Below are 5,534 nucleotides of genomic sequence, written 5' to 3'. Positions count from 1 at the left end.
CACTGTACCCTCTACACCCCTAACACACCCACCATGACAACTAGTCACTGTACCCTCTACACCCTAACACACCCACCATGACAACTAGTCACTGTACCCTCTACACCCCCACCCACCATGACAACTAGTCACTGTCCCCTCTACACCCCACACCCACCATGACAACTAGTCACTGTACCCTCTACACCCCCACTCACCATGACAACTAGTCACTGTACCCTCTACACCCCCACCCACCATGACAACTAGTCACTGTACCCTCTACACCCCCACCCACCATGACAACTAGTCACTGTACCCTCTACACCCCTGTCAGTCCACCATGACAACTAGTCACTGTACCCTCTACACCCCCACCACACCATGACAACTAGTCACTGTACCCTCTCACTGTCCCACCCACCATGACAACTAGTCACTGTACCCTCTACACCCCCACCCACCATGACAACTAGTCACTGTACCCTCTACACCCCCACCCACCATGACAACTAGTCACTGTCCCCTCTACACCCCCACCCACCATGACAACTAGTCACTGTCCCCTCTACACCCCCACCCACCATGACAACTAGTCACTGTCCCCTCTACACCCCCACCCACCATGACAACTAGTCACTGTACCCTCCACACCCCCACCCACCATGACAACTAGTCACTGTACCCTCTACACCCCCACCCACCATGACAACTAGTCACTGTCCCCTCTACACCCCCACCCACCATGACAACTAGTCACTGTCCCCTCTACACCCCTAACACACCCACCATGACAACTAGTCACTGTACCCTCTACACCCCCACCCACCATGACAACTAGTCACTGTCCCCTCTACACCCCCACCCACCATGACAACTAGTCACTGTACCCTCTACACCCCCACCCACCATGACAACAAGTCACTGTACCCTCTACACCCTAACACACCCACCATGACAACTAGTCACTGTACCCTCTACACCCCCACCCACCATGACAACTAGTCACTGTCCCTCTACACCCCTGTTTCACTCACCATGACAACTAGTCACTGTACCCTCTACACCCCACCCACCATGACAACTAGTCACTGTCCCTCTACACCCCCACTCACCATGACAACTAGTCACTGTACCCTCTACACCCCCACTCACCATGACAACTAGTCACTGTACCCTCTACACCCCCACCCACCATGACAACTAGTCACTGTACCCTCTACACCCCCACCCACCATGACAACTAGTCACTGTACCCTCTACACCCCACCATGACACACCCACCATGACAACTAGTCACTGTACCCTCTACACCCCCACCCACCATGACAACTAGTCACTGTACCCTCTACACCCTAACACACCCACCATGACAACTAGTCACTGTACCCTCTACACCCCCACTCACCATGACAACTAGTCACTGTACCCTCTACACCCCTAACACACCACCATGACAACTAGTCACTGTACCCTCTACACCCCCACCCACCATGACAACTAGTCACTGTCCCCTCTACACCCCCACACCACCATGACAACTAGTCACTGTACCCTCCACACCCCCACCCACCATGACAACTAGTCACTGTACCCTCTACACCCCCACCCACCATGACAACTAGTCACTGTACCCTCTACACCCCCACCCACCATGACAACTAGTCACTGTCCCCTCTACACCCCCACCCACCATGACAACTAGTCACTGTACCCTCTACACCCCCACCCACCATGACAACTAGTCACTGTCCCCTCTACACCCCCACCCACCATGACAACTAGTCACTGTACCCTCTACACCCCCACTCACCATGACAACGAGTCACTGTACCTCTAGTCCTAATTGACAGATGCAGCACGGGTCGGTTTGGGAGTCAGCAGGGCCTTGTTGTTGTGGACCTGCCCCAGAATTACTCACTGAAAGCAAAAGGCCCTGTCCTCCTCTGGTACCCCTGTCCTCCTCTGGTACCCCTGTCCTCCTCTGGTACCCCTGTCCTCCTCTGGTACCCCTGTCCTCCTCTGGTACCCCTGTCCTCCTCTGGTACCCCTGTCCTCCTCTGGTACCCCTGTCCTCCTCTGGTACCCCTGTCCTCCTCTCCGTTCCTGTCTTCCTCTGAGTAACCCCTCTCTGTCCTCCGTTCCTGTCTTCCTCTGAGTAACCCCTCTCCGTCCTCCTCTCCGTTCCTGTCTTCCTCTGAGTAACCCCTCTCTGTCCTCCTCTCCGTTCCTGTCTTCCTCTGAGTAACCCCTCTCTGTCCTCCTCTCCGTTCCTGTCTTCCTCTGAGTAACCCCTCTCCGTCCTCCGTTCCTGTCTTCCTTTGAGTAACCCCTCTCTGTCCTCCTCTCCGTTCCTGTCTTCCTCTGAGTAACCCCTCTCCGTCCTCCGTTCCTGTCTTCCTTTGAGTAACCCCTCTCTGTCCTCCTCTCCGTTCCTGTCTTCCTCTGAGTAACCCCTCTCTGTCCTCCTCTCCGTTCCTGTCTTCCTCTGAGTAACCCCTCTCTGTCCTCCTCTCTGTTCCTGTCTTCCTCTGAGTAACCCCTCTCCGTCCTCCTCTCCGTTCCTGTCTTCCTCTGAGTAACCCCTCTCCGTCCTCCTCTCCGTTCCTGTCTTCCTCTGAGTAACCCCTCTCTGTCCTCCTCTCTGTTCCTGTCTTCCTCTGAGTAACCCCTCTCTGTCCTTCTCTCCGTTCCTGTCTTCCTCTGAGTAACCCCTCTCTGTCCTCCTCTCCGTTCCTGTCTTCCTCTGAGTAACCCCTCTCTGTCCTCCGTTCCTGTCTTCCTCTGAGTAACCCCTCTCTGTCCTCCTCTCCGTTCCTGTCTTCCTCTGAGTAACCCCTCTCTGTCCTCCGTTCCTGTCTTCCTCTGAGTAACCCCTCTCTGTCCTCCGTTCCTGTCTTCCTCTGAGTAACCCCTCTCTGTCCTCCTCTCTGTTCCTGTCTTCCTCTGAGTAACCCCTCTCTGTTCTCCTCTCCGTTCCTGTCTTCCTCTGACTAACCCCTCTCTGTCCTCCTCTCCGTTCCTGTCTTCCTCTGAGTAACCCCTCTCTGTCCTCCTCTCCGTTCCTGTCTTCCTTCTGAGTAACCCCTCTCCGTTCCTGTCTTCCTCTGAGTAACCCCTCTCTGTTCTCCTCTCCGTTCCTGTCTTCCTCTGACTAACCCCTCTCTGTCCTCCTCTCCGTTCCTGTCTTCCTCTGAGTAACCCCTCTCTGTCCTCCTCTCCGTTCCTGTCTTCCTCTGAGTAACCCCTCTCTGTCCTCCTCTCCGTTCCTGTCTTCCTCTGAGTAACCCCTCTCTGTCCTCCTCTCCGTTCCTGTCTTCCTCTGAGTAACCCCTCTCTGTCCTCCGTTCCTGTCTTCCTCTGAGTAACCCCTCTCCGTCCTCCTCTCCGTTCCTGTCTTCATCTGAGTAACCCCTCTCCGTCCTCCATTCCTGTCTTCCTCTGAGTAACCCCTCTCTGTCCTCCTCTCCGTTCCTGTCTTCCTCTGAGTAACCCCTCTCTGTTCTCCTCTCCGTTCCTGTCTTCCTCTGACTAACCCCTCTCTGTCCTCCTCTCCGTTCCTGTCTTCCTCTGAGTAACCCCTCTCTGTCCTCCTCTCCGTTCCTGTCTTCCTCTGAGTAACCCCTCTCTGTCCTCCTCTCCGTTCCTGTCTTCCTCTGAGTAACCCCTCTCTGTCCTCCTCTCCGTTCCTGTCTTCCTCTGAGTAACCCCTCTCTGTCCTCCTCTCCGTTCCTGTCTTCATCTGAGTAACCCCTCTCCGTCCTCCATTCCTGTCTTCCTCTGAGTAACCCCTCTCTGTCCTCCTCTCCGTTCCTGTCTTCCTCTGAGTAACCCCTCTCTGTTCTCCTCTCCGTTCCTGTCTTCCTCTGAGTAACCCCTCTCTGTCCTCCGTTCCTGTCTTCCTCTGAGTAACCCCTCTCCGTTCCTGTCTTCCTCTGAGTAACCCCTCTCTGTCCTCCTCTCCGTTCCTGTCTTCCTCTGAGTAACCCCTCTCTGTTCTCCTCTCTGTTCCTGTCTTCCTCTGAGTAACCCCTCTCTGTCCTCCTCTCTGTTCCTGTCTTCCTCTGAGTAACCCCTCTCCGTCCTCCTCTCCGTTCCTGTCTTCATCTGAGTAACCCCTCTCCGTCCTCCATTCCTGTCTTCCTCTGAGTAACCCCTCTCTGTCCTCCTCTCCGTTCCTGTCTTCCTCTGAGTAACCCCTCTCTGTTCTCCTCTCCGTTCCTGTCTTCCTCTGAGTAACCCCTCTCTGTCCTCCGTTCCTGTCTTCCTCTGAGTAACCCCTCTCCGTTCCTGTCTTCCTCTGAGTAACCCCTCTCTGTCCTCCTCTCCGTTCCTGTCTTCCTCTGAGTAACCCCTCTCTGTTCTCCTCTCTGTTCCTGTCTTCCTCTGAGTAACCCCTCTCTGTCCTCCTCTCTGTTCCTGTCTTCCTCTGAGTAACCCCTCTCCGTCCTCCTCTCCGTTCCTGTCTTCCTCTGAGTAACCCCTCTCCGTCCTCCTCTCCGTTCCTGTCTTCATCTGAGTAACCCCTCTCCGTCCTCCATTCCTGTCTTCCTCTGAGTAACCCCTCTCTGTCCTCCTCTCCGTTCCTGTCTTCCTCTGAGTAACCCCTCTCCGTCCTCCATTCCTGTCTTCCTCTGAGTAACCCCTCTCTGTCCTCCTCTCCGTTCCTGTCTTCCTCTGAGTAACCCCTCTCTGTCCTCCGTTCCTGTCTTCCTCTGAGTAACCCCTCTCTGTCCTCCGTTCCTGTCTTCCTCTGAGTAACCCCTCTCTGTTCTCCTCTCCGTTCCTGTCTTCCTCTGAGTAACCCCTCTCCGTCCTCCTCTCCGTTCCTGTCTTCCTCTGAGTAACCCCTCTCTGTCCTCCTCTCCGTTCCTGTCTTCCTCTGAGTAACCCCTCTCTGTTCTCCTCTCTGTTCCTGTCTTCCTCTGAGTAACCCCTCTCTGTCCTCCTCTCCGTTCCTGTCTTCCTCTGAGTAACCCCTCTCTGTCCTCCGTTCCTGTCTTCCTCCCCCTCTCCGTCCTCCGTTCCTGTCTTCCTCTGAGTAACCCCTCTCTGTCCTCCGTTCCTGTCTTCCTCTGAGTAACCCCTCTCTGTCCTCCGTTCCTGTCTTCCTCTGAGTAACCCCTCTCCGTCCTCCGTTCCTGTCTTCCTCTGAGTAACCCCTCTCCGTCCTCCTCTCCGTTCCTGTCTTCCTCTGAGTAACCCCTCTCTGTCCTCCTCTCCGTTCCTGTCTTCCTCTGAGTAACCCCTCTCTGTCCTCCGTTCCTGTCTTCCTCTGAGTAACCCCTCTCCGTCCTCCGTTCCTGTCTTCCTCTGAGTAACCCCTCTCCGTCCTCCGTTCCTGTCTTCCTCTGAGTAACCCCTCTCTGTCCTCCGTTCCTGTCTTCCTCTGAGTAACCCCTCTCCGTCCTCCGTTCCTGTCTTCCTCTGAGTAACCCCTTTCCGTCCTCCTCTCCGTTCCTGTCTTCCTCTGAGTAACCCCTCTCCGTCCTCCTCTCCGTTCCTGTCTTCCTCTGAGTAACCCCTCTCTGTCCTCCGTTCCTGTCTTCCTCTGA

The sequence above is a fragment of the Oncorhynchus keta genome, unplaced genomic scaffold (genome assembly GCF_023373465.1).
Source record: "Oncorhynchus keta strain PuntledgeMale-10-30-2019 unplaced genomic scaffold, Oket_V2 Un_scaffold_5244_pilon_pilon, whole genome shotgun sequence".
Taxonomy (NCBI): domain Eukaryota; kingdom Metazoa; phylum Chordata; class Actinopteri; order Salmoniformes; family Salmonidae; genus Oncorhynchus; species Oncorhynchus keta.
This window is presented reverse-complemented; position numbering follows the sequence as displayed.